The sequence below is a fragment of the Schistocerca gregaria genome, chromosome 2 (assembly GCF_023897955.1).
Source record: "Schistocerca gregaria isolate iqSchGreg1 chromosome 2, iqSchGreg1.2, whole genome shotgun sequence".
NCBI lineage: Eukaryota > Metazoa > Arthropoda > Insecta > Orthoptera > Acrididae > Schistocerca > Schistocerca gregaria.
Genome location: NC_064921.1, coordinates 569,267,174 through 569,290,266, shown reverse-complemented (window position 1 = coordinate 569,290,266; position 23,093 = coordinate 569,267,174).

The following is a 23,093-nucleotide window of genomic DNA, read 5'->3' as shown; positions in this document are numbered from 1 at the left end:
TCCATATCAATTTCTTGGCTAAGAAGTGGAGTTCTTATTTCGCACAAGATACAGGCAACAATCTTGATCAACGCTCTCGGTACGTTCTTTCTCGTTTAATTTGATCTTCCAGGTCTCACAGCTACAGAAAAAGACGAAACTACATTTTATTTTTTTGTTGTTTTCTTTTTCCATTTCTTCACCGTAGTACGTTCCAGAATGCGTTTCTTAATCTGGCATATGTAGTTATGCCGAATAATTATGTCTGGCTGACTACATTTACATTTGCATGATTACTCTGCAGTCCACAATTAAGTTCAAATGGTTGAAATGGCTCTGAGCACTATGAGACTTCACTTCTGAGGTCACCAGTCCCCTAGAACTTAGAACTACTTAAACCTAACTAACCTAAGGACATCACACACATCCATGCCAGAGGCAGTATTCGAACCTGCGACCGCAGCGGTCGCGCGGCTCCAGAATGTAGCGCCTAGAGCCGCTCGGCCACCCCGGCCGGCCCACAACTAAGTGCATCAATGATAATATTCCCTGATGACATTGCTATCCGCAGTGAATGTGGAGAATAATTATAGGATGTGCTGAATGGAGTGGAATGGAATAATGTGTACGGAATATGGATTGAGAGTAAATCGAAGAAAGAGAAACTTAACATCAAAACTGGAGATCAGAAAGTAGACGAAGTTAGATAATTCTGATGCCAGGCAGAAGAATAAAAGCGGAGCAAGGAGGATATAAAAAGCAGACCAGTAATGGAGAAAGGGGCGTTCAAACATAGACCTTGAGGAAGAAATTTCCGAGAATGCAAGTTTGGAGCACAGTGCTGTGTGGTAGTGAAGAATGGAGTGTGGGAAAACCAAAACAGAAGAGAATCGAAGCATTTGAGATTTGGTTCTACACAAAGATGCTGAAAATTAGGTGGGCTGATGAGGTAAGAATGAGGAGTTTCTCCGCAGGCGGCGAGGAGAAGAATATATAGAAAACACTGACAAGAAAAAGGGCCAATATTACGGGACAGCTGTTAAGACATCAGGGAATAAGTTCTGTGGTATTAGAGGGATCTGTAGAGGGTAAGAACTGTAAAGAAAAACAGAAATTGGAATAGATCCAGCAAGTAATTTAGGACCCAGGTTACAAGTGTTCGAGATGAATAGATTGGCACTGGAGAGGAATTCGTAGCGGGCCACATCAAACCAGACACAAGACTGATGACTGAAAAACAAAGGAAGGAAAGGCTGGTTTTAGAAATGATTCTACTGTATGTCTTAGGGCGCAATGAACTAGATTGCGAGACTGAGAGGTGGACAGATGTGAGTCGAGTTCGCGTACAAAATTTAACGACCGTTGTTGGTCTCACGCAACTGATAGCTAGAGTAAAGGTTTTGGCGTATTTTATCGTACTTATCGAGGGAGGTGGCTTACCTTCACTTTAGAAAAGCAACACACAAACAGTTAATATATAGCACAACCAAAAGAAAATTAACACGGTTTGTAGAAGAATGGTGCACAAGACTTCCTTCCCTTTAACTGACGTTTACGACGACAAGACGCGATTTCGGCCATAATGGAGCCCCTTCGACTGGGGGGGGGGGGGGGCATAAGCTAATGAAAGAAAAATATTGATAAAAAGTTCCTAGTAAAGATCGTTCTGGTCACCAATGCAATTGGCTTTCACCTGAGAATGTACAACGCAGAAAAGTTTATGGGAACCGATTGCTGATTTCTCCGAATTAAACACACAAATGTACATACGATTATACCTGTTATCACATTTACTGTATACTAAAATATTCGTATGTATTTACTGATATCACTCATTATTTATTCAATAAAATACTTAACGTAGAAGGGCCAGGTTTATTTAGAATACAGAAAACAACGCCATCATCATCCGTATCTTAGATTAGACCTTGTGGTTTCTTTTGTATGGAGTTGTATTGAAAGCAATCACAGTGACTCCATTCTCCATTCAATGAACACGATGCATTGAGTTTACTCTATATTTATATCTAAGACCTGTAACTGACGTCATATTTAATTCCTGCGTGCTATCGGTGTTATTCGTATTATCTGGGTGTGAATATCCAGCTACATAGTACAGTGACTTCATTTCTGAAGCCTTAGTTTGTCCTGTGTGGTCTAGAGTCTGGCTTTCACATCCATTCAATAATTGGAGAGCTACAATTTCGTACAGTTTGAGTAGAGCTTGCTTTCAAACGTTACATTTTGGTGTTCGTAACTCTGTGGCATAGAAATACCTAAGTCTTTGGTGCTTCAGTTCAACATAGTCTGAGTTCGTACATTTCAGGTGATATCAAATTGGCTATACTTAAAGTCACTTAACTGTTCGATTATTTGAACAATTGTTACCAGTTTTACAGTTATTAGCTCTAATCAACGAAATGATATCACTTCAGTTTCACTTGAGCAGTTTGTAATTGTATATACACAGCCACATCCTGGACCAATTTCAAAACTGTTGTCTGCATTTCAATTGCAGCATTGCCTTTTATGACCCAGTCACCATCAAAAAGTAAAGTTGCAACCTTTAAGTTAGTAGTAAAGTGACTGTTTACTATTTTACATCAAATTTTTATCACTGCGTCAACATAAACTTTAAAATGTATGGGTGAAAGTCAGCACCTTTTACCGACACCTTGGTTAATATTTGCTGAGGCTGATTCACATTCCAGAGGATGAATCATTATCTTATAGTTCATGTGTGGGAATTGAAGAGCCGAGAGTAAATGAGCTGTGATATCTACATTTTCTCGTGCTTCCCTTAGCACCTTTCGTTTCACTCTGTCTATGCCACGTCGCAGACTACGTACGTGTAATAAACCGGTAAGTAAACTCTAGACTTTTTTAGTTTATGCCAATGTTAAAATGCAGTCTGACCACGATCATTTCTTTCTGAAACCATGTAGGACATCTCAAATTTGTGCGTAAATAACAAGGACTACTCTTTTATTAGTTATTTAGACGCATATTTTGGAATAGAAATGTAAGAGACTTTTAAATGTCAATAAACTTCACCGACAGCGGTATATTTTAAGACATTGACTTTTCAATGTCAACAATTTTTACGAACAGTAGCATATTTTCAGATATTTTATTTCATTCTGAAAGCAACCAGTTTCGGCAATTCATTGTGTCATCTTTAGGCCCCATATGCTTTTACACAAATAACGAACTCATCGTATGGCGCCATAAACCATTGGATATCGTGAATTCCGATCGCTATACAAACGCTTCATACGAAGCAGTTGCTGCCACGTATTCGTATGATACATTTGTAAAACGATTGGAATTCAGCACATCAATTGGTTTATGGCACTATACGATAAGTTCGTTTGTTTGGGTAAAAGCGTATGGGGCCTGAAGATGGCAAAGTGAATTGCCGAAACTGGTTGCTTTCAGAATAAAATAAAATATCTGAAAATATACTACTGTTCGTAAAGATTGTTGACATTGAAAAGTAATTACCAGCTGATGTGCCCTGGTCGTGATAGACCAACAGAGATTGAACGTAAGGGGTTTGTTTCTCTGTAATGTTTACACAGTAACCTACCTTACATAATGGATATAACATGGATTCGTTGCACGCTTCTAGTCCCTATCCAGGCTGCCAACAGATATTCATAATGTTTAGAAGCCACACGCATATCTGATTTGGTAATATATTGATTTTGTCAATGCACAGTTTTTTCTTACGTGACTATGATTTCTAAATGAGTGGATTTTCAGTTGTTTCTACAGCGACATGTGTGGTAGACGCTATGAAGAGATCTGGAAGAATAATGAACCTATCAATGGGCCTCTAAATTTGATACTGATAGCATGTTTGACCTTGAGATAAAATTTCAATATCGATTAGCGATTAGTGAAGCAAAATCTGTCGCAACATCTAATAAGACTCTTGGACGTTAACCTAAATTGCTATCACGTAAATTTTATACAAAGATTACAAAACATTGCTGACTGCTTGCTGACAGATACTACACAATTCTTCTGAAATTATATTTCAGGGTTCCTCTAAAATATCGATGTTGTGAATATTGAAACCAGTTCAGATAATCACCTCATATTTTGCTACCATGAATTGAGTAGCTATAGCCACTAATGAGCATAATAGGTTAATAGGTTTGACGGTGGACCTACTCATTTGTCTAATTCCAAAACTGCATCACATATTAAAAATAGAAACTCTGATGCAACATTAAAACTCGATGAAACAACTGGTTTGAATAGTAACAACCATTCAACTGATGCTGCATTACAAAATATCATGTTTTATTTATATAACTGTGACCAAAACGCCTCAGCTAAATTAATATTAGTAAAATATTAACCACAGTATTAAATCACTTATCATTTCAGAAATGTTACAGACTTGTAAAATGGAAGAAAAGTTTTTGAATCAGCACAAAGATGATTGAGGATGAGACATTTTAGGTGTCGTACCAGAGTTGTTTTAAGTGTCATAAAAATTACTTTAACTTTAACTTACTAAGATAGTAGAACGGGTTGAAGAAAGAATTTTGGAGTCAGTTTAAATTCCCCTATCACATTAACAGACATTCTGACAAAGGTGATATGCAAAGGAAAGAGTAAAATAAACAGCACGAGCCATAAGGCAGCTTAATTCTACTATGAAGTACAAATGTATACTTCATTTTTGTAACCTATCACCCGTTTAACTGATGGGGAACGTGGTGTCTATACGTCTTAGACAAGCCAAAAGGCCGTCCAGAGTGAGCTGATGTAGTGACAGGTCGTGCAAACTACAATACTTCTGTTTCTGTGAATGTAATCCAAGTGTAGGTTGGAAATATTGAGAAAACATGACCGATGTCATTGCTGTGAAATTCTTTTCTGACTTTTGTTTTCAGAGAAAACGTTGTGATAACGAGAGATGTTTCGAATCATTAGTATTTGCGTGGCAGATAGCGCAAATGAACTCTGCGAAATCATGGGACCAAAGGTATGTACTGGATTGCAGCCAGTACAATTCATCTTACGTTACTAACGAAATCCGCAAGGTAGAGTTATGGTTTCATTTTCATTTGACTGCACCTTAGGAGGTCTCTTGCTAACTAGTGAGAAGTGCAGAAGCAAAGTTCTGCCAGCTAGGACACAGGTCTCATAATACCTTCGCTCCTCAGAGGTTTCCCATCTAGCCTAGGTCCAAAGTGACGTGAGGAAAGAACACCTCTTAAGAAGCGGCTGTTCAAATTTTCAGCGTATTCTAACGGTTGCGCCGTTTTGGAGACGTTACTACCTTCTCTCATGATGATCGTAACATACATCAGATTCAGGGGTACTGCTCTGAAACATGTTAGTAATTTGGGTATGATGGTCTTTTTACACTCCGGTATTTTTGTCCATTTCAAACAGAGAAAACCTCATAACCTCTGCGTCAATTTAGGGACCCCAATATTTTGAAGGAGTGGGCTGTCATTCTTCAGATATTTAGAGTTACGAGTAAAATGTTTCTCCCAACAGGTGAATTCCCTAACCACATTTTCCAAGAAGAGCGCTAAATATAAATTACGCCGATGTACGTAAAACCACTAGAGAGGGGCCACAGTGACGTGGACGCGTTTGTTACAAGCGACCGGTTGACTTTCAAAGGGCATTCTTGGTGCTGTTGAGGTTTAGGGGAGAACAGCTTGCCGGTCAGCGGCAACCGCTAACTTTAGAGCGCAGATGGGCGCTTTAATTGAAAGGACTACATCAAAGGCCCTTGCTGGCGTTCGCCGGCAGCCGCCGTGCGTAGCAGCCTCCCACGCTCAAGTGTCAATAGAGAGGCCTTTGCTAGTTCCATCGTTCAGTACTGATAAGTCCCCCAACAGCGCTGAGTATTAATTTAAAGTCTGCGTGTGTAGCTACTACCAATGATAATAGAATTAAGCGTAGCAGACATCCAGCGAATACAGTGCTATGCTGTCCCGAACACTGATATTAGGCTCAGATCGGCGAGAGAACATAGTCCTCGTGCTACTGCAGGTGTGCCTCACCCAGCTGAAGCCACTATCGATGATTAGATGCTGCAGGGCTACCGGGTTCTGGAACTGATTGCTACATTTCAACTGCTGTTACAAGCTATCCAAGACATTTAATGTGGGATTAAAACAGAGCGAATTAGCGGGCCAGTCGAAGTGTAATACGGTGCCGGACTGTTCTTCAAAGCAGGACCGCACAGAGGGTGGAGAAACAATACGGATATACCGAAAGTACAAGACATTTTCGTGCCTAAAACGTTTCAGGAAAACTGTTGGAGTTCAAAACAGCTTCTAGTCGTCTTGCAATGGATAAATGTATGGTCTGCATTGTTTTCAAGGGAATCTTGTGCTATTCCTGCAAAATAGTGGGTATTTCAGGTAACGATGATGGAGGTAGGTGCGACCGCAGACCTCACTCTCCAAATTGGGCCACAAAGGCTCAATATTGAGAGTTGACGACGGTGCCTTGTATTCTGCTCCTCGTATTACTGGGTCTCTAGGTCCGATTTTCTGGGGTCGGACAGACATGTCTCATATAGGAAAAATGTGTGTGGAGGAACTCAGCATTCCTTAGTATTTCCGGTTTTTATAATTATGATTTAAAGGTTCTCTTTGAAATTTTGTGTTTCCTAAAGCATTTTTACGATGCACTCCCCACTTGTGCTTCGTCTGAATGGAGTGTCTGAAAAGCGTAATTTGTAAGAGAAATTTACTCATCTGGTAAAAAAAAAAAAAATCGTGTGACTAGGGCCTCCCATCGGGTAGAGGGTAGACCTTTCGCCGGGTGCAAGTCTTTCTAGTTGACGCCACTTCGGCGACTTGCGCGTCGATGGGGATGAAATGACAATGGTTAGGACAACACAACACCCAGTCCCTGAACAGTGAAAATCTCCGACCCAGCCGGGAATCGAACCCGGGTCCTTAGGATTGACATTCTGTCACGCTGACCACGCAGCTACCAGCGGCGGACTGCTCTTCTGGTGTACTGATGAGAGTTGACTTTTGCTTGGTACAGTAGCTCCGATGCAGCGAGCTCTACACTCTTGTTTATACGGCGAAGCAGGTTCGAGTGCAACGGGTGTTAGGCATCTACCTCACGTGTTAAGGGAATTACTTTTTATTAAGCTATTGATTTTGATGTTGCTTGAACGCCTGTCCACTCATTATTTAATTGTTGGCTTCAGAGTATTATGCTAATTCACCTTGGGTTCTCTAGTTCAACTGTGAATGCATTTGCATTAAATTAAATCATTTGGGTTCAAAATCAAGTTTCTTGTCAAGTACGAGGGTTGGAACTTAAATAGTGGCAACTATTTATTCACAGCCGATACAAAAGGGTTACATGTTTGCACCTGTTACTATCCTTCAAAGTAGTCACCAGCGTTGTGTAGAACCCGTTGCCAGCGATGTGGAAGGCGTAGTATACCATTAGCAAATCCTGTTCTGTTGATGGTGCGAATGGACAGGTCTAAAGTTATGGTGATTCTCGTGTACGACTGTGGCGGTGTTATCCTAGCGCATTACGTTCGTCCACGGCAGACTGACAATGCGCAGTATTGCAGTTCGTTTTTGGAGCATCACCTGAGACCAGCTTTTTGCGCAACCCACTCATCATTTTGCACGACAATGCGCGGGCGCATACACCGCAAGCTGTGGCTGCTCTGTTCGGTCGATGGGGCTGCGAAGTACTGACCCATCCACGATACTCCCCGGACTCAAGTCCTCGTAACTTTGATTTGATTTGAAGGAACCACTTCGTTACATTCGCTTCAGAACTGTTCCAAAGATTCGACAGGCAGTAGACCGCTCCATTGGCACCATCAATAGAACAGGCTCTGCTGACGGTATACTACGCCTTCCACATCGCTGGAAACGGGTTATACACAACGCTGGTGACTACTTTGAATGACAGTAACAGGTACAAACATGTAAATCGTCTTTATCGGTTGTGAATAAATTGTTGCCACTATTTGTATTCCACTCCTCGTATTAAGCGTTCAGTTCTTTTCTAAGCATCATGTGCGTTCTTTGACTCTCGGACACCTTATTGCCGAATTATGGTGCTTGTCCATTTGTAACGTCTGATTTTGTTGGTGATTACCTTGATTTGCACGTTTTGTTCGCCGTTTCGAACACACATGCGCTATTAGAAATTACTAGTAGCTGATTGCATTCAATTTAAGTTTTTAGAGAAAAGAGATTCTTATGGTTACTGGCAGTATCCAAGGTGTGACTTCAATCAGTTATCACACGCGCTATGATGTTATTTGACATCTGTGTTTTAGAATTTGACTATGTCTGTTCCTTGACCCGTCTAACATTTAAAGCGTCCAGATTAGCCGTTTGACTTGAGTTGAAGTTTTCCATTGTACTGTTAATTCTGTGCGTATTTGCCAAGGAACTTCACTTGGCCACTGTAACAAAGTGAGTTTTCCTAGTCCTGTCTTCCCTAAGACAACTTAGCCGCATGCCACGTTTCAAATCTGTCACATACGGTAGCAGATAGTATACACGCGCTATCCGTCCTTATCACTGTCAAGTTATCCCAGAAACGAATTGAAAAAAAAAAGTCTCCGGGATACTTATAAAAACTTATCACCGAATAACAGCACTATTTGTGTGTACTTCACGGAGGTTATAAATGCAGAAAAAAAGAAAACTGGACAAAAGCTGCTGCAGTCTTTTGCACCTCTAAGACCATAACGTTCAAGTGAATGTTTGTAGAACTGGCGTCGTGTTTAGAAAGGTGTAACCAGATCATTTTTTCTCGGCGGAACTGTTGGCAGGACACTTGAAAAGGTCGAAGATCGCGAATGATTTTTCCGACGCTACAACCGAAGCCAGTCTCCCACGCGTTGAGATGCGTGCTAGAGCGTCCCCGTGATGTCAAATAGAGAGACCCTAAATGATCATGTTTATACTTCCACGGACTACTGGTTTCCTCTTTAGAATCAAGTCTCAGCTGTATTTCATTTATTATTAATTTTATTTCTGGGTATGCGTAACTTTACATGCAGATCTGCCCCTGAAAAAAAAAAAAAAATACCGGAGTGTAAAAAGACCATCAGACCCAAATTACTAACATGTTTCAGAGCAGTACCCCTGAATCTGATATATGTTACGATGATCATGAGACAACGTAGTAACGTCTCCAAAACGGCGCAACCGTTAGAATAAGCTGAAAATTTGAACAGCCGCTCCTTAAGAGGTGCTTCTATACAGGAAAGTTCTTTCCTCACGTCACTTTGCACCTAGGCTAGATGGGAAACCTCTGAGGAGCGAAGGTATTATGAGACCTGTGTCCTAGCTGGCAGAACTTTGCTGCTGCACTTCTCACTAGTTAGCACGAGACCTCCTAAGGTGCAGTCAAATGAAAATGAGACAGACGGAAAAAGAGTAAGTAAAATGTTTATTATTTCAAAAGTTATCGCCATAACTGTTTATAAATGTATTCCATTTTGAAACACGACGATCATGTCTTCATGAACAAACGTTTGCAGTTGTCTACAGAACCATGATCGTACTCAGGCGTGCATCTCTTCGTCCGAAGCAAATCGATAACCATGAATTTCCTTCTTCAGGGCTCCAAAAATCGCATGCGGGGAGATCGGCACTGCATGGAGGATGAGTAAGGGCTTCCCAGCGAGCACAGTCGAAACAATCTTGACAACATTTGGGTGGGCACTATCCTGCAACAGAATGATGCTGTCCTTCAACTTGATGCTCGTTTACTTTCTGGGCACGGTTCCACAATTAGTACACAGCGTGCATGGACACTTTGCAAAAACTGAAGCTCGCCACCAAGTCTAAACGCCCAGGAATGTTGACCGTCAGCATCATTCTGTTGCAGCATAATGCTCGCCCACATGTTGTCAAGGTTGTTTCCACTACGCTGCAGACGTTTCGCCCTTACGCACTCTCCATACAGTACAGATCTCTATCCATGTTTTACACGTTTTTGGGGTACTGAAGAAAGAAACTAAACCGTCGACTTGCTTTCGAAGAGGTGCGCGTCTGTGTAGAACGGTGGTTCCAAGGCAACCGCAGATAATTTTCCTTGAGGACACTGACCAACCTGGTTCAAAAATGGCTCTGAGCGCTATGGGAATTAACATCTGAGGTCATCAGTCTCCTAGAACCTAGAACTACTTAAACCTAACTAACCTAAGGACATCACACACATCCATGCCCAAGGCAGGATTCTAGCCTGTCCTGCGCCGTAGCGGTCACGCGGTTCCAGAGTGAAGCGTCTAGGATCGCTCGGCCACACCGACCGGCCCCTGACCATACCGTCTCAGTGGGGTAATGCATTAACAGTTCTGACGAATAGTTTGAAAGAACAAAGTTTTCACTTACTTTTTCCAATATTTTCATTTGACTGTGCCTAATATTTTTTTATGTTTACTGAGGACTGGTCACTCCGAGGTCACAAAACTCCGCGACGCACCATCTCACCAGCAATTGCAGTTTAGTCTCGTTAAAATTTTGGTATTCATCATCATGGACATAGACATGTCATGACGCCCGAGATGAAGGACGAGTATGTTAATGTTAAGCAAACAGAATAGTTGTAATATTGCAGACCACCATCGACATAGCCATTGGTTGAGATGATGTCACAATGTTCCTCCCGCCCACTCCCCACTCCACTCTTTCATGGCCTCAGACAAAACGAGTGCAATAATCCTCGTGCTTCTACAGAAAAGCCCACACAACAGTATCTATCTACACTCCTGGAAATGGAGAAAAGAACACATTGACACCGGTGTGTCAGACCCACCATACTTGTTCCGGACACTGCGAGAGGGCTGTACAAGCAATGATCACACGCACGGCATAGCGGACACACCAGGAACCACGGTGTTGGCCGTCGAATGGCGCTAGCTGCGCAGCATTTGTGCACCGCCGCCGTCAGTGTCAGCCAGTTTGCCGTGGCATACGGAGCTCCATCGCAGTCTTTAACACTGGTAGCATGCCGCGACAGCGTGGACGTGAACCGTATGTGCAGTTGACGGACTTGGAGCGAGGGCGTATAGTGGGCATGCGGGAGGCCGGGTGGACGTACCGCCGAATTGCTCAACACGTGGGGCGTGAAGTCTCCACAGTATATCGATGTTGTCGCCAGTGGTCGGCGGAAGGTGAACGTGCCAGTCGACCTGGGACCGGACCGCAGCGACGCACGGATGCACGCCAAGACCGTAGGATCCTACGCAGTGCCGTAGGGGACCGCACCGCCATTTCCCAGCAAATTAGGGACACTGTTGCTCCTGGGGTATCGGCGAGGACCATTCGCAACCGTCTCCATGAAGCTGGGCCTGGTCCCGCACACCGTTAGGCCGTCTTCCGCTCACGCCCCAACATCGTGCAGCCCGCCTCCAGTGGTGTCGCGACAGGCGTGAATGGAGGGACGAATGGAGACGTGTCGTCTTCAGCGATGAGAGTCGCTTCTGCCTTGGTGCCAGTGATAGTCGTATGCGTGTTTGGCGCCGTGCACGTGAGCGCCACAATCAGGACTGCATACGACCGAGGCACACAGGGCCAACACCCGGCATCATGGTGTGGGGAGCGATCTCCTACACTGGCCGTACACCTCTGGTGCTCGTCGAGGGGACACTGAATAGTGCACGGTACATCCAAACCGTCATCGAACCCATCGTTCTACCATTCCTAGACCGGCTAGGGAACTTGCTGTTCCAACAGGACAGTGCACGTCCGCATGTATCCTGTGCCACCCAACGTGCTCTAGAATGTGTAAGTGAACTACCCTGGCCAGCAAGATCTCCGGATCTGTCCCCCATTGAGCATGTTTGGGACTGGATGAAGCGTCGTCTCACGCGGTTTGCACGTCCAGCACGAACGCTGGTCCTACTGAGGCGCCAGGTGGAAATGGCATGGCAAGCCGTTCCACAGGACTACATCCAGCATCTCTACGATCGTCTCCATGGGAGAATAGCAGCCTGCATTGCTGCGAAAGGTGGATATACACTGTACTAGTGCCGACATTGTGCATGCTCTGTTGCCTGTGTCTATGTGCCTGTGGTTCTGTCAGTGTGATCATGTGATGTATCTGACCCCAGGAATGTGTCAAAAAAGTTTCCCCTGCCTGGGACAATGAATTCACGGTGTTCTTGTTTCAATTTCCAGGAGTGTATTAAACTAAGCTTCTAAGGTACTGGCTCATCTTGCGTATTGGTTTGAAACTATTGAATTTTTTAAATAAATATATTTAAGTACTGTTAATGATACATGCCCACACAACCCCCCCCCCCCCCCCCAAGCCACTTTCCACTCCCATCATTTCCTGAGTCATAAGTCTTGTTTTTTATTTACAATCCATTACGGTGTTACATTACAATATCTTCTGGCTCCTGAATGCAGTAAATCTATCTCTTGTCATACTCATACAAAAGCAGTGCGATCCAGTCTATGGTTTGCTTTAAAACTGAGCACGCCTTAACTCTATCAAACCAAAACCAATCTAATTTTGCTGACGTACCATCAAGCTCAAAAGTGTCCGAACGACCTGAATTGCGTTTCGCCTGATTTTTATGCAGCCCAAATAACGTAGCTTCTTTGCACAACCTTTAATCTCTGTGATTTTCAGCCATTTTACTATACAAAATGGTTACAAATGAACAATAGTGAAAATAACTCTGTATAGCAATAAATTTATATGTGAATTAATATAAATTTATATGTGAATTAATACTCTAATATATTATCAGAGATGAGTTAGTCCATAACGCTTAAAAACTCGGCTTTATTACGATAAGTGACATTTCAAAATTCTTGCCAACTCCGAAACTAACTCTATCACGGAATCATCCTGTAATTCTTAGTCAAAATGAAATGTTTCTATGGACAGGAGATTCTGAAGAAATATCTGGATCCCTAAAGTATATAGCCGAGACTCGATCACGGTAAATATTGTTGTTTCTGACTAGGATTAAAAGACATGAAATAAGTTAATATACGACTTGGCAAACAAATGGTAATGAGATGGGGAACTATTAATATTAATGGGGGCTACTCTGGAAAGAAGGTAGAGCTGGCAGAGGCTGCAAGTAAGATGGGGCTGGACGTTTTAGCTGTTAGTGACATTCGGGTAAGGGGTGAGAAAGAAGAGGAAGTGGGAGAATACAAGGTCTACCTGTCAGGAGTCAAAGCAGGAATAGCACAATGGGGTGTAGGGCTTTACATTGGGAAAGAAATGGAACCCAGCAAGGTTGTAGTAAGGTATATAAACGAACGACTTATGTGGATAGATTTGACAGTGTCTAGCAAGAAAATTAGGACTGTGTCAGTATATTCGCATTGTGAAGGGACAGATCAAGATAAGATGAATAGTTTTTATGAGGCACTCAGTGATGTAGTTGTTAGAGTAAAGGACAAGGACAATGTTCTACTCAGGGGGGATTTTAACGCCAGGATTGGAAATCGAACAGAAGGGTATGAAAAGCTTATGGGTAAAGTTCGAGAGGATAGGGAGGCCAACAGGAACGGGAAACAACTCTTGGGTTTCTGTGCCAGTATGGGCTTAGTAATCATAAACTCCTTTTTTAAACATAACAACATTCACCGGTATACTTAGGAAGGCAGGGGAACCATTACTGTCATTGACTACGTTATAACAGATCAGGGATTCAGGAAGGCTCTGAGAGACACACGTGCATTCAGGGGATTCTTTGATGACACTGATCATTATTTAATATGCAGTGAAATTGGCACTGTGATGCCGAAAGTGCAGAAGGTCAGGTCCATATGCAGAAGGATAAGAGTGGAAAAACTTCAGGATAAGGAAATCAGGCACCAGTACATAAAAGCGATCTCAGAAAGATACCAGTTAGTTGAATGTAGTCAATTACAGTCATTGGAAAAAGAATGGACAAGGTACAGGGACACAGGACTAGAAGTGGCTAAATAATGTCTTGGAACAGTAGTGTGTAAAACTAGGATGGAGCAAACAGCTTGGTGGAATGACACAGTCAAGGCAGCCTGTAAAAGGAAAAAGAAGGCTATCAAAAATTGCTACATACTAGAACTCAGGAAGACAGAGAAAGTTATGTTGAAGAAAGAAACAAAGCCAAACAGATAACTGCAGCATCCAAGAAGAAATCTTGGGAAGCAGGTTGGAGACTATGGGTCAGGCTGCTGGAAAACCATTCTGGAGTGTAATTAGCAGTCTTCGAAAGGGAGGTAAGAAAGAAATGACAAGTATTTTGGACAGGTCAGGAAAACTGCTGGTGAATCCTGTGGATGCCTTGGGCAGATGGAGGGAATATTTTCAAGAGCTGCTCAATGTAGGTGAAAATACGATCAGTAATATTTCAGATTTCGAAGTAGAATAGGAATGATGATGGAAATAGCATCAAATTTGAGGAAGTGGAGAAAATGGTCAATAGATTGCATTGCAATAAAGCACCCGGGGGGGGGGGGGGGGGATAAAAATAAGTCGGTACTCATCAAATACAGTGGAATGTCAGGTCTTAAATGGCTACACAGGATAATTGAAATGGCCTGGGAGTCGGGACAGGTTACATCAGACTGGACAAAAGCAGTAATCACACCAATCTTTAAACATGGAAACAGAAAATATTGTAACAACTACAGAGGTATCTCTTTAATCAGCGTTGTGGGTAAAATCTTCTCAGGTATTGTTGAAAGGAAAGTGCGAGTATTGGTTGAGGACCACTTGGATGAAAATCAGTGTGGGTTTAGGCATCTTAGAGGTTGTCAGGACCAGATCTTTAGCTTACGGCAAATATTGGAGAAGTGTTATGAGTGGAACAGGGAATTGTATCTATGTTTTATCGATCTAGAAAAGGCATATGACCGGGTTCCTAGGAGGAAGTTATTGTCTGTTCTACGAGATTATGGAATAGGAGGCAAACTTTTGCAAGCAATTAAAGGTCTTTACATGGATAGTCAGGCAGCAGTTAGAGTTGACGGTAAATCGAGTTCATGGTTCAGAGTAGTTTCAGGGGTAAGACAAGGCTGCAATCTGTCTCTACTGTTGTTCATATTATTTATGGATCATATGTTGAAAACAATAGACTGGCGGGGCGAGATTAAGATATGTGAACACAAAATAAGCAGTCTTGCATATGCGGATGACTTAGTTGTGATGGTATATTCGATTGAAAGTTTGTTAAGTAATATTTCAGAGCTAGATCAGAAATGTAAGGACTATGGTATGAAGATTAGCATCTCCAAAACGAAAGTAATGTCAGTGGGAAAGAAATATAAACGGATTGAGTGCCAAATAGTAGGAACAAAGTTAGAATAGGTGGACGGTTTCAAGTACTTAGGATGCATATTCTCACAGGATGGCAACATAGTGAAAGAACGGGAAGCGAGGTGTAGCAAAGCTAATACAGTGAGCGCTCAGCTACGATCTACTCTCTTCTGCAAGAAGGAAGTCAGTACCACGACTAAGTTATCTGTGCACCGTTCAATCTGTCGACCAACTGTGTTGTATGGGAGCGAAAGCTGGGTGGATTCAGGTTACCTTATCAACAAGGTTAAGGTTACGGTTATGAAAGTAAAATGGCTCTGAGCACTATGGGACTTAACATCTATGGTCACCAGTCCCCTAGAACTTAGAACTACTTAAACCTAACTAACCTAAGGACAACACACAACACCCAGCCATCACGAGGCAGAGAAAATGCCTGACCCCGCCGGGTATCGCACTCGGTAACCAGGATGCGGGAAGCGAGAACGCTACCACACGACCACGAGATGAGGGCGATATGAAAGTAGGTAGGATGATTGCAGGTACTACTAGATGGGAACAATGGCAGGAGGGTGTCCACAATGAGGAAATCAAAGAAAAACTGGGAATGAACTCTATAGATGTAGCAGTCTTGGCAAACAGGCTTAGATGGTGGGGTCATGTTACACGCATGGGAGAAGCAAGGTTACCCAAGAGCAGTAGAGGGTAGGAGGAGTCGCGACAGACCAAGGAGGATGTACCTGGATTCGGTTAAGAATGATTTTGAAGTAATAGGTTTAACATCAGAAGAGGCACCAATGTTAGCACTGAATAGGGGATCGTGGAGGAATTTTATAAGGGGGCTATGCTCCAGACTGAACGCTGAAAGGCATAATCAGTGTTAAATGATGATGATGATGATGATGATGATGATGAAATAATGTTTCACAAGTATCATCAACTCTGAACATGGAAATAAATGAAAATTTTTGTGCTGACCTGGAGATCTTATTAAAAAATTTCTCCTGGCTAACTAACTACGAAAGACGTTTAGTAATTTCATTCGCAAGTAACAAAATATGCATGTGTTTAAAACTGAAATGTCATGATGTAAATTTATGTGACGAGCATTCTAACGCTGCACCATATCGTGTTGTTAACTTAGCAAAATTAGATGTTAAACCTGAAATGACGATACAATTTTTCTTCTCTAAGTGCGTTTCAAAGCCGGCATCTTCCGCCTTTGTTTTGTAACCACGAGTAAATGTTACATATAATTGTTTGTTGAACAGTAGTGAAAAGTGTACATGATTCGATCGTATCGACATTCGCCAGCTGCCTTGGCTATTCAGCGTGTGTTTTCGATAAGCTCAGTACCTCCACAAATCCCACAGTTCAGTTGTATTTTGCATCACACTGAAAAAAACCATAAAATCAGCATAAATGTGCTTTTAACTGCTATTCGTTTATAGTTAATGTCTGATGTTAAGATTAATAAGAGTTTACAAACAAGACATAGTGACGGAACACCAACACTCGTTTACTGGTTAATTACACCTGTTATACGTAAATCTTTCAAGTTTCATGTCAGCGGGATGTAAAGACGTTTCTTGCCATCATATCCCCCATTCGAAGCCCTTTGGAAATTTTCACCATCGAGAAATGCCACTGCAGAGCGTGAAGTTACCAGATAATTCGATTATTACTAAAATTGTTTTATTCATCTGCTGTTACGTAGGTGCCTGCAAGAAGGATTTAATGTTTTCTGATAATTTTTAGAAGTTACCAGGAAACAAGTAGTTTAGTTCTATAGGGAATACTTTTGAAGTTAATATCAGAAATTGCCTATTATTTATGAAAACTAAATTAGCTGATCAAGATGTTACTTGACAACAGAAATCACATAGTATTATCTTACGTTTTGTGCTTAGCAACGACTTTTGTGGAACGTTAAAGCTGAGGGTAGACGGCAGAGGAGATTCTCCGGTCATTTCTTGGTCATTATTTTCGAATGACTTGGTCGAAGTTACCTGCTACGTATAATACACTCCTGGAAATGGAAAAAAGAACATATTGACACCGGTGTGTCAGACCCACCATACTTGCTCCGGACACTGCGAGAGGGCTGTACAAGCAATGATCACACGCACGGCACAGGGGACACACCAGGAACCGCGATGTTGGCCGTCGAATGGCGCTAGCTTCGCAGCATTTGTGCACCGCCGCCGTCAGTGTCAGCCAGTTTGCCGTGGCGTACGGAGCTCCATCGCAGTCTTTAACACTGGTAGCATGCCGCGACAGCGTGGACGTGAACCGTATGTGCAGTTGACGGACTTGGAGCGAGGGCGTATAGTGGGCATGCGGGAGGCCGGGTGGACGTACCGCCGAATTGCTCAACACGTGGGGCGTGAGGTCTCCACAGTACATCGATGTTGTCGCCAGTGGTCGGCGGAAGGTGCACGTGCCCGTCGACCTGGGACCGGACCGCAGCGACGCACGGATGCACGCCAAGACCGTAGGATCCTACACAGTGCCGTAGGGAACCGCACCGCCAATTCCCAGCAAATTAGGGACACTGTTGCTCCTGGGGTATCGGCGAGGACCATTCGCAACCGTCTCCATGAAGCTGGGCTACGGTCCCGCACACCGTTAGGCCGTCTTCCGATCACGCCCCAACATCGTGCAGCCCGCCTCCACTGGTGTCGCGACAGGCGTGAATGGAGGGACGAATGGAGACGTGTCGTCTTCAGCGATGAGAGTCGCTTCTGCCTTGGTGCCAATGATGGTCGTATGCGTGTTTGACGCCGTGCAGGTGAGCGCCACAATCAGGACTGCATACGACCGAGGCACACAGGGCCAACACCCGGCATCATGGTGTGGGGAGCGATCTCCTACACTGGCCGTACACCTCTGGTGATCGTCGAGGGGCACTGAATAGTGCACGGTACATCCAAACCGTCATCGAACCCATCGTTCTACCATTCCTAGATCGGCAAGGGAACTTGCTGTTCCAACAGGACAATGCACGTCCGCATGTATCCCGTGCCACCCAACGTGCTCTAAAAGGTGTAAGTCAACTACCCTGGCTAGCAAGATCTCCGGATCTGTCCCCCATTGAGCATGTTTGGGACTGGATGAAGCGTCGTCTCACGCAGTCTGCACGTCCAACACGAACGATGGTCCAACTGAGGCGCCAGGTGGAAATGGCATGGCAAGCCGTTCCACAGGACTACATCCAGCATCTCTACGATCGTCTCCATGGGAGAATAGCAGCCTGCATTGCTGCGAAAGGTGGATATACACTGTACTAGTGCCGACATTGTGCATGCTCTGTTGCCTGTGTCTATGTGCCTGTGGTTCTGTCAGTGTGATCATGTGATGTATCTGACCCCACGAATGTGTCAATAAAGTTTCCCCTTCCTGGGACAATGAATTCATGGTGTTCTTATTTCAATTTCCAGGAGTGTATAAGGAAGGAAATATTTGCATAGGATCAACTGTTTTTGTTGTAATAATGTAAAATTAAGGCATTCACGTGATTCACACATCAGAGCACTTGCACAGTGCAGAAAAATATCACACAATTGGAAACCTCACATACGACTTAGAGGACTTGCACTTAGTCGCCAACCAGATATTCTAACTTTTTGGAGCACGAGTTTCTGTAATCTGATTTAGCGGAGACTACTTGCAGTGCTCTCTCGCTGAGAAAAACACAAAGTTGGCTTACGTGGACCGCAATTACATTTTAACAGTTAATTCGAGGACAAGGAATGTTTACGGATTGTAGAATTTAACAATTCCGTGGCTTCCAGCTTAGTATATGCCTGACCTAAACTGCCCGTGCATATTATAGGCCTCAGGTAGTGAACATCTTACTGACACTAGTAGAGTGTCCGTGCCGCAAATGTCATTATTCGTCCACTTGATAACCTCCCGTCGTTAATCGATGATTGGTTTTATTAAGATTTCAGGATCGTCGTAGGTGAAGGAAGTTGGTTTCGCCTAAAAACATGTTACACAACAACATTAACAAATTTCCCGAGTAAGAAATGCTCATTGTCCGGATTGCGAAAGGCTTGAAAACAGTTACACGTCTGAGCAAGGGCTGACGGGAGTGGCCGAGCCGTTCTAGGTGCTACAGTCTGGAACCGCACGACCACTACGGTCGCCGATTCGAATCCTGCCTGGAGCGTGGATGTGTGTGATTTACTTAGGTTAGTTTGGTTTAAGTAGTTCTAAGTTCTAGGGGACTGATGACCTCAGAACCATTTTGTCTGAGCAAGTTCGATTTTTTTGTCTGATAGAACAGCATTTTTCCTAAGAGATATCAGTTTGTATTCTGTAGCTGTGTAAAGTATTACTTGAAACAGAGTTTACTACCGAAGAGTGGGGGACTGCTAAAAATAGAAAACGGTTATCGACTGAAGGCTAGGTTTATCCTTATATCGTATTTCTGTCACTTAAATTAATATTGTCCTTGACTCCTTTCGGTCGGTATTGGAAGTTGTATCGCAAATGTATACTGTACTACGAATACTTTGAATGCTGCTATAGACGTTGTCGTCCTAAACTCTTACAACGAATTAAAATTTATGAAATTGACAAGATTCGAACACAGTACTTGGAGATTAGAAGTTTACCGATTCAATCATGACGCCATTCTAGCAATCGTTTACAATGATTTTCCTAAATTATATGAGATTGGTCGTGAGGACGGATAGTTGCTTAAAAACACACAATAGCCAGAGAGACACTGAATCTGAATTTCACTTCTAAAGCATGTCACTTCGAATGCATTAGAGATAATACAGCGTTTGACAAAAACTCTAAACCCCCAGGCAGCCACTGGAGTGGCAGAGACCGAACCGATTCGTGAAGTAGTTGTTTTTTAGAACATAATGAATTGCCTCGAAGAGTACGATATATCGACACAGTCAGCATCGTTTCAGAAAATATCGTTCCTGGGGACCATACCTAGCTCTGTATTCAATCAAAGTAATAAGTGATATCGAGAGCAGATCCTAGATTGATTCCATATTTGTCGACTTCAATAAGTCTTTTGACACCCTTCCTCACAAGTGACTTCTAACCAAATTGACTGTCGTCTCAGCTGCACGGCTGGATTCCTGTCAGAAATGTTACAGTTTGTAATAACTGATTCGGAGTCATCGAGCAAAACATAAGTGATACATGGTGTTCCCCAAGTAAGTTTCATCGGACCTCAGCTGTTTCTTATATATATAAACAGTTTAGGAGGCAATTGGAGCTGCTCTTTTATGTTGTTTGCAGACGATACTATCATTTGCCGTATAGTAAAATCATCAGAAGATAAAATCAACTGCAGAATGGTTTACTCGAGATATCTGTGTGATTCGAAAAGTGGCAGTTAACTCTGAATAGTGAAAAGTATGAGGTCATCCATACGAGGACTAAATGAATCAGTCAAATTTTGGTTACACAATAAATCACACAAATCTAAAGGCTACCAATTCAGCTGACTAGTTAGGGATTACAATCACGAACAACTGGAACTATCAGATACATAATGTTGTGCAGAAGACGAAGCAAAAACAGTGTGTTGTTGGCAGAATACTTGGAAGATGCAACAAGTCTGCTAAAGAGACTGCCTACATTAGGCCTGTCTGCTCTGTTCTAGAGTACTGCTGTATGATATGGGATCCTATTCAGATAGGATTGACGGAGATCATAGAAGAAGTTCAATGAAGGGCAGCTCTTATGTATTATCGCGAAATACGGAAGAGAGCGCATGGATATGATGTGCAACTTGGACTGGTAATCGTTAAAACAAAAGTGTTTTTCCTTGAGGCGAGAGTTTTTCACGAGATGTCTATCATCAACTTCCCTCTCGGGATTCGAAAGTATTTTGTTGAAACCCCACCGACATACGGAGAAATCATTATCGTAATAAAAGAAAGGTAATCACAGCTTGCATGGAACACTTTCTTCCCACACGCTCCTGCGTTTATCTATTGTCCCGACTCCTTCCCCACAATTGCAGTGTCACCAGGAAAGTACAAATTTTTTATCTAATCTCCCTAAACTTTAATTCACTTTCCAATTTCTCCTTGTGTTGATTTACTGCTTGCTCAATGTACAGATAGAATAAAATTGGGGAGAGACTACAGCCCCGTGTCACTCCTTTCTCAGCTGCTGTTTATATTTCATACACTTCGATTCTTGTAACATCAATCTGGTTTCTGTACAATTTGCCCTTGCTAACTTCACAATTTCAAAGAGTGGGTTCCAGTCAATATTGTCAAAAGTTTTACCCATATTTAAAAATTCCGTAAACGTGAGTTTTTCCTTTTTTAGTCTATTTTCTAAGATACATCGCAAGGGTAAAACAGTGTCGTGTGTTCCTACATTACTCCGGAGCACAAAATGATCTCCGATATGGACTTCTACAGATATTCCTTTCTTCTGCAAATAATTGTCAGCAGCTTGTAATCTTTACTTTTTAAACTGGTAGTAATTACATCCCGATTATTCCCACAGGAACATCCTGATAGATTCAGACGAGCATAACAACTGAGGATAATTAGCCGAAAAGTCGAAAGGCTGCTGTTGAATGTGCAATGACAATGTGTAGTACTCTTAAGCCGGAAGGGAAAAATTGTAACCACTCCTGCATTGGAGGCTTCCCTTAACAAACTGTCCTGCTCTTAATTTGAACCTTGGGCATAGTGGTCGAAGACAATGTTCTTTTCTAGAGTTTAGCCTCTTAGCTTGGATATTGAAATGAAAATAAAACTCAGCTGGAAGCTCGTGGAGCTACGTTGCATTGTCCCAGTGCGGAACCATCTATCAAATTAATTTAGGACTAGCCTGCGCATACTCTTCAGTACGTGGGACTCTCTGAGGTACTCGAGAAGTTTGGATACGGAAGCTCGTGTAGAGTAGAATCGTCAACATTGCATGAAAATTTTGGCAACGCTGTGATCTTCCACGTACTTCTGGGTGAGCACTAAACTTTACTTCTACATTCATGTGATACTTTCTTTCATCTTGATGGAATACTCTAATTAGCTCCATTTGCTATGTGACACTGAGCAATTAAAATTCCTTATATGTACCCTGGATAGGTGTTCGACTCCAAAACTACCTGTATGATTTCTCTCTGTCTGTGCATTCCGAGCAATCTGCTGTAGACACAATGGTAATGAGATATGTTATGCTGCAGCCATGTCTTGTTGGTTTAGCAGTAACCCGCTCTGCTTCTGATGCGATGCAAGGCTTAGAGGCCGCTTCGTATATCGATGGAGTTTATAAGATAATTTTTTAATTTCCTTTATTCGATTTGAAAACGGCCAGAACGAAATTCAATAACGAAATTTTAAGAGAAGACGTTAAGAGAAGCTTTGTTCCACTACAAATCTCACAGCTTCGATTCAATACTTCTTAGGAGAAAGCATAAGTGTCTCCTTCTGTACTACTGAGTTATTTCACAAGGAAGTCTGAAACGAAAGACACCAATAATATAATTAAACCTGTGGCCCGTAGCGACACTACAGTGGACGGCTGTTAATAGTCACTTCTCTGGCGTTTTCATTCAGTTCTGCGTTGGGCAGTTGCTGCTGGCTTTATGATCTGCATGCATTTGCTGCCTCATGATTGATTGAAAATGTCAGAGAAATGATCGTTAAAAGAGTCCGATGCAGCGAAAATCATAGATTACACGATTAATAAGAGTGATATGTATGTTATTCGACATTTCGGAAATCGTCAACTCAGATGGAAGTTATGGAAGCAATAAACAAACTGAGTAGCATTCGTCTGTGGTAGATTTGAAGGTCAAAAACGTATGGAATAACAGAACAGATATATTTTTCTTTTGGATACAAAATTTTAGTACT